The sequence below is a fragment of the Galeopterus variegatus genome, unplaced genomic scaffold (assembly GCF_000696425.1).
Source record: "Galeopterus variegatus unplaced genomic scaffold, G_variegatus-3.0.2 Scaffold1363, whole genome shotgun sequence".
NCBI lineage: Eukaryota > Metazoa > Chordata > Mammalia > Dermoptera > Cynocephalidae > Galeopterus > Galeopterus variegatus.
In genome coordinates, this window is record NW_007727474.1 from 190,520 (window position 1) to 198,372 (window position 7,853).

Below are 7,853 nucleotides of genomic sequence, written 5' to 3' on the forward strand. Positions count from 1 at the left end.
TGATACCATTTTAGCTCTCTTATAAATTTAATATTTTACAATTCTGTGAATTTACCTATCTCTAAGAAAGGTGTTTTTCAAGGAAAGTATTATTACCATGCCATCTGAACATAGACGGGGCTTAGACAAAGAGAGAACTTCCCAGTGTACTTAAAGATTGACAAAGCAAAAAAAAAGGAAATTATACACAATTCTGTAAATGTAATAAAAATGTTCTATATTTAACTAACTTATCATATTCATTAGTTTGTTAAAAAAGAAATCAGCCACTACTCAAATTCTGCAGTATGTAGTAAAATAAACCATGACTATCCAGAGTTCATCTCAGGAATCCAAGGATGGCTTAATGTTTGCAAATAGATATAACATGAGTTAATTAAAAGAGAAAAGTAGGCCGGCCCGTGGCTCACTCGGTAGAGTGTGGTGCTGATAACACCAAGGCCACGGGTTCGGATCCTATATAGGGATGGCCGGTTTGCTCACTGGCTGAGCGTGGTGCTGACAACACCAAGCCAAGGGTTGAGATCCCCTTACCGGTCATCTTTTAAAAAAAGAAAAAAAAAAAAGAGAAAAATATATTTTATTATTGTAATAGCTGCTTATCTTTATTCTTAGTTCATTAAAAGTCATTTCTTATGTTCAGGACATTTCCTTCTATTTCCAACCAATAAGCTTTATATTTTTAGATGAAACTCCAAAGGTTTTTCTAATATAGGCAGACTAAGACAAGAATTTTTTTCTGTCATTATTGTCTAACATCGTATCATCAACAAATCAAGATACAGAAATGAAAGATATAATTGTAGAAAGGAAAAATTTTCTTTTTAGTAGTAAATAACAAATTATAAAAACTACTCAGAGTTCAGTGTAGCCAATTAAGCTATCCATGAAGTTCAAAATAATATTTTAAAAATTACTATCCATGAAGTTCAAAATAAATATTTTAAAAACTACTCAAGTTTTTAGATGCCTCAGGGCCAGCCTGTACCTCACCAAGGCCACGGATTTGGATCCTATATAGGGATGGCTGATTCGCTCACTGGCTGAGTGTGGTGCTGACAACACCAAGCCAAGGGTTGAGATCCCCTTACCGGTCATCTTTAAAAAAAAAAAAAAAATAGTTTTTAGATGCCTTGGACAAGCTGAATCAGAAGTTTTATGAAAATTCAGTCCCAGCTATACCTCCTATATATACTTTTTTTTTTGGCAGCTGGCTGGGGATCTGAACCCTTGACCTTGGTGTTATAACATCCTGCTCTAACCAACTGAGCAGCCAGCCAGCCATTATATTTAATACAAATACACTAGCAGGAATCTTAAGAATTTTAAAACTATAGGCTCCAGTGGTAACTAAAATAAGTTATTTTGAAAAGTTGCCCAAAACAATAGTATTATTCTTGTTGAAATGCAGAGAATGAGTGAGTAAAAAAAGAACAAGATGATAAAGACAAAGCACAAAGAGCATAAAGTTTGTGCCATGGTTTTGACTCTGTTTTTAAAAAGACTGAATTTGAATCTTAGTTTGCTACTAACTGGTGGTATGATAGTGAGCAAATTACTTAACTCTTTGGGCCTCACATTTCATTTTTTAACTTTAAAATAATAATGTTTGAAAACATGATCTCTCAGATTTTCATTATAAAACAATATAATTCAGTGATTTTTGGACATTTGGCTAAGAAAAGTAGCATGCTATACTGGAAGCTTTGAGCCTTTATTTTACATTGTAGAGACTGAAATCCTATTCATTTCTCTTATTTTTTTTTCAGTGTTATTAAGGTCTATACAAAATAATACTTGTTTTAAATTTTAATAACTTTTTTCTTAGCATAAAAGTAGTTCATTTTCATTACAGAAAAATCAGGATATAAAAATAAGCAAAAGAAAGAAGATTTAAAACACTCATAATCTCTTACACAGAGTTAACTCTAATTACCTTGGTGTGTTTTTTTTTCTAATCTTATAATGTGTATAATTCTATTTAAAACCAAAAAGAAATCATACCGTAAATGTTCTTTCATAGCTCACTTTTTAAAAAATCAGCTCTATTGAGGTATAATTTATGTAATTAAATGCATCATTTTCCCTGTACTAGCCATTCGCGAAAAATATAAAATAAAAATAAATAAATGCAGCACTTTAACTGTACAGTTTGAGTTTCATCAAATGTATGCACCCGTGAAAGCACCACTACAGTCAAGATTTAAAATTTTTTAATCATCCCCAAAAGTTCCCCCGTTCCTCTCACAGGTAATTCCCTCCTCTCTCCAACCCTAGGAAACTAATGATCTCTTTTCTTTCACTGTATATTAAATTTATTTTTTCTAAAGTTTGATATAAATGGAATCATATGGTATGTACTTTTTGCCTGGCTTCTATCACTCAGGATATTATTTTTGAGATTCAGTTCATGTTGTTGCATGTATCTGTAGCCTAACCCACTTTTTGATGTTAATGCAAGGGTACTCGAAAAAGTTTGTGGAAAAATAAAAGATAATATGAACATTTCCATGAACTTTTTGAAGACCCCCTCATATATTATAAATACTAAATTCCATCTAGATTACTTAATAGTTGGTTTTCTGAAAATAGTAAAGTTGGAGCCCTATCTCACTTTTTACATCAAAATAAATAAAAGATGAATCAAAGCTTTAAAAGTTCTGAAGAAAATTTGGAGAATCTTTTTATCTCAGAGCAGAGAAGACCTTTCTAAGTAAAACCCAAAGTCATTAAGAGAGAGTTTGATAAATTTGATTACATAAAAACAAAGTTCTGCATCACAAACAAAAAACAAACAAACAAAAAAAACCACAACATAAATCAAGCCAAAATTCAAATAACAAACAGGGGAAATATTATAAAACATAATATAAACGGGCAATTTTCTCAATATTTAAAGAGTTCTACAGATAAATATGAAAAAGTGACAATGTAATTAAAACAGCAAAGGATATTGTTCAAAAGAAAAGGAAATATAAATGGCTTTTAATTAGGGAACACAAAGCTCAATGTCACTTAGGAGAAATGCGAAGTTATATTATGATAAGATATATCTTTTCAGATTCTCAAATATTAAAAAGTGTTAGAACTTTTGATTTAACATGGTTGGTGAAAGTATAGAAGAGGCACTTGCATTTATTGTTGGGATCCTTTATGGAATACAGTTTATCAGTATGTATCAAAAATATACTCCTGAGCCCAGCTATTCTACTTCTAGGAATTTATCTCAGGTGTGTTCAATGTATAGAAAAAGATAAATGTGTAATTATAACATTTCTAGTAGTAAAAGATTGAAAACAATGTGTACATTGGTAAGTGACATTAGTAGTATTTTCTCATTTTATGGCTGTATCATAAATTTAATTGTTAAATTGTTAAAAAGAAAGGAATTCTTTTTGCACTGGTATAGAAAAATTTCCAAGATGTATTATGTGAAAAAATATGGGTACAAAACTGTATATAAAAAGCCTTATTTGAGTAGTCTACACATACTCACATATTACAGGTATCCACAATCATATGCTTTTAGATTTACTTGGAATATCTGGAAGGACACTTGAAAACCTGATAATGGTAGTTATCTCTGAGGAGATAACAGATGAAAGGAAGACTTAGTGTTCTTTATATATCTTCTGATAATTAAAAAGTAGTGCTTGTATTACCTGTGTTCAAAAATGGCTCTGTGTGTGTGCGTGTGCATATCCTTGAGGTGTTAAGAACTTGACTCACACACCATTATAAAATAAGGACGAACTATAAATTATTTAAGTAATTCCCTACTTTGGACGTTTAGATTGTTTCTAATTTTCTGTGATTATAAATAGTGCAAGAATATTCCTGTAACCGTTAATGATTCTTGCACAAATCAGTTATATCACTGTGGGTTGTAGAATGGCAGTTTAAAAAATTCTGGCATTGGGCTGGCCCTGTGGCTCACTCTGGAGAGTGTGGCGCTGGTAGCACCGAGGCTGCAGGTTCAGATCCTATATAGGGTTGGCCGGTGCACTCACTGGCTGAGCGTGGTGTAGACCACACCGTGCCAAGGGTTGCGATCCCATTACTGGTCGGAAAAAAAAAAAAAAAAATTCTGTCATTGCCTCTACATTTAATAGTTGGCATTTTTCTAGAAATAAAGACTTTAACTCATCAGCTAGGGATGAACTATAATTCCTCCTAAAAAGGCAAGGCAAATACTTAATCCTTCTCTTTAATTGTCAATATTCAGAGCAAGGAGTTGGTGTAATAGTCGTTTCAGTGGTAGCAAAATATTTTATAGATAAACACAGATATTAAACACAATAGAGTCATGGATTTTTGTTTATCCAATATTATATAGTTACAGTCATTATTCTTAGTGATGCTCAAATTGTCCCAAATTTGGCCAACAAGAACTCCATTTTCACATGCCCCAGTAGTCTTGGAGAATTTACTTGCTTTCTAGAACAATAATATGTCCTAGGATTATCTTTTACTTTCCTTGTCTTATATCTAAGGAGCCACTTTAGTAGGGAACATCATTAGAGACTATCGGTGTCCTAGGGTTGCTGTAACAACACAAACTGGGTAGCTTTAAGCAACAGAAATTTATTCTCTCACAGTTCTGGAGACAAGTCCAATCAAGGTGTTGGTAGAGTTAGTGTCCCTCTGAAGTCTCTAGAAAGGAATACTTCCTTGCCTCTTCTAGCTTCTGGTGGTTGCTGGCAATCCTTGGCATTCCTTGGCTTGTGGCAGCATAACTTCAATCTCTGCCTGTCTCTTTATATGGAATTTTTCCCTCTGTGTATTTAAATCTCTCTGTCCTTATAAGGACACCAGTCATTGAATTTAAGGTCTACCCTTATCCAGTATGACCTCATCTTAATTTGATTATATCTGCAAAGACCCTAAATAAAGTCATATTCGCAGGTACTGAGGGTGAAGACTTCAACATACCTTTTGGGGGGACACAATTCAACCCACAACAGAGACTAAGGTCTAGTTCTGTTCATTGTAATTGGGTGTTTTTACTTTTAGGCCCTTTCAATGGACAGAGCTAGGAAATACATTAACTCAAAAATATGTTAGTTCATTTTCATATTTCCAAATTTATGCATAAAAAGAACTATATTTCTTTTAATGCACACTGAACTTCTTGATTGCTAATAAAACTTTATCCTATAATATATGAGTACACATGACGGTCTTAAAATTGTAGTACCAGTGTTACTATTAAAAACTAAAGTATGGAGTGAAAGTTAAGATTTCTCTGCAGTTCCTTTTCTCTTGAGTATACAGCTCAGTAAGTGTAATATCAGAGTGATGTGTTCAAAGATAACTTGAAATCATTTTTCTATAGGATTAAGTTATCAGTGTGATATAATTAGGTTTTTTTGCTTCAGTTAGTTTTCAGTTTGGGGGTTTGCTTTCTCCTTGTTTTTATTCTTGAAGTTATGAAATATGTATACAGTTGAATGGTGAAAACTGTACAAAAAGACATACTCTGAGAAATTTTGCTTCCAAGCCTAGCCCTTCATCCTGTTACTTCCATCCCCCATTTCATATTGGCCTCCATAGTGACCATTATTTTTAGTTTCTGGTTTATCCTTTTTGTTATTTTTTGTTGTTGTTGTAATTTTTGTTGTTTCTTTTTGCAAAAATAAGCAAATGTGCATATGTACACTTTAAATATTGCCTTCTTTCTTACACCAAGTATAGTATATACTATGCTCTGTTCTGTACCTTGTGTTTTTATTTAACACATGCCTAAATTTTTAAACACATGTTTATTTAGAAGAAAAAATATATAAGGTTAATTATTCCCTACATTTAAAAATTATAGAAAAATCATATCCTATTCTAGCCCTTCTTCTTTTATAAACAATACAACAATCATTTTGTACACTCTATGTTAAAACTCTCCTTTCAGGTATTATTGTTTGACCTTTCACAGACTCAAAGTATTCTAATTAATCATAATTGTTATTTTCTTTTTAATGCTCCTTGTTTCACAATCTGGCCAGTAGGAGTCCTTTTTGCTGGTTCTCTTTTTTTTTTCAAACTACCCCCATGACATCCTTGTAAAAACATCCTTGCTTTCTAGCAACAACAGGATGATCCAGATCCTTTCTAAAATTTTCTCACCACAAGACGTAGAATCAGCTACTCTCCAAGAACTTCTAGGCCTTTTAAATTTAGAATAGTATGAGACCAAAATTTGGGCTATTGGGAGGATTAATGGGGCCCATCAGAGTAGAGGTGGGCAGAGTCTTGCTGCTACTTTTGGGCCTTTTTAAAAGCAACTGCTGGGAAAAGTATTTCTTTTTATTTTTTTATTTTTTTGGCAGCTGGCTGGTATGGGGATCTGAACCTGTGACCTTAGGGTTAGTGTTGTAAGGCTGCACTCTAACCAACTGAGTTAACTGGCCAGCCCCCCAGTATTTCTTTTTAAATATATCTGTTATATTCATTTTTTTTCTATTTTGAATTCCTGTTTTATATTCTCTACAATATACCTAATTAAATTTTAACCCCAAATTCAAACTTTTTTTCTTTTTATAATTCTTTTTCTCATCCTTTGGTAGCCACCATATCATGTCATGTATAATGTTTGTATTTCTATCATAATTTATGAACTTATGCCCTTTGCCCATTTTTGTATTTGGGGTTTTCCTTTTTTTTTTTTTTTTAATATTTAAAAATGACCTCAGTATATTAAAGATACTATCCTTTTCTTAAAAGTTAAAAAAAAAAGCACTTTAAATATATTTGATATGTTTATACCTGTCTCTTTCTCCTCAAGATTGTCAGTTTGTAAACAACTTTTCATTATTTGTTTTTCTCCTGTGTATAGCTGTAAGTAGTAAACTGTCCTTATGAAGAAGCCTGATAAAGCACATGCTTCTATATAAAACATGTGATTCTTATATGAATGGTCTCTTTAAAACAAGCTCCTTTACTAATAATAGTGGCCTCATAAGCCAAACGTTAAACTCTCAAGCTCAAGGGGTAAATAAAGGAGTCATAGATTAGCCACCTGCCTAAACAGAACATGAATTCTGGTCTTTTAAAGCTACAGTACCTTCCACTTACATATCTAAGAGTAGATCTGTTATGCTGTACTTAGAATTGTGATCAAAGAAGATGACTAAAAAAGCACCAAGAGAAATTTCTTTTATGATGTCAGTGTCCAGAAGAGAATGACTGTATATATCTCCGAAGGAAACTGACTGGATATATCTGAACCATTTGTTCAGATATATCAACTTGTCATAAAGTCAACTTGTTTGATGATGATACTAGTAGTAGTGGCTACTCTATAATAAAGCTTCCATTGTGACAGGCCCTGTCCAAAGTGGTTGAATTTATTATGACTAATATCGTTTCCACACTGGAAATCTTAAGCAAGATAGAACTTATAGAGTTTGCTGAGTATACCTGTTAATCTAGGATATGGAATATCTCTTACACACATTTGAAGGAATTAGACCTAATTATCTTGTAGGATTGTAATGAGAATTGGAAGTAGTATGTAACCTCGAATCTTGTACGTAGCACATGCTCAATAAATGGCAGCTCCTTTTAAGTGTACTTTGTCATTTTTTACCATCATAAGCACAGTTTTTGTCATCATAAGCCCACTTTTGGGCCGGCCCGGTGGCGCACTGGATAGTGCGCCGCTTGGGAAGCGCGGTGGCGCTCCTGCTCGAGGGTTCGGATCCCACATACAGACCGGTTCCCGCTCACTGGCTGAGCGAGGCATGGGGGCGACGCTGAGGGTTGCAATCCCGTTGCCGGTCCCCGGCCCGGTGCGGGGGCAACACTGAGGGTTGCGATCCGTTGCCGGACATGGAAAAAAAAAAAAAAAAAAAAAAAAA

The 7,853-nt window shown here is 33.5% G+C and overlaps 1 protein-coding gene across 2 annotated transcripts in view; it reads left to right on the forward strand.

Annotated features, from left to right (window-relative positions):
• DCAF17 (DDB1 and CUL4 associated factor 17) overlaps positions 1 to 7,853 on the forward strand; it is a 35,629-nt gene that overhangs the window by 14,758 nt on the left and 13,018 nt on the right. The window lies entirely within an intron of this gene.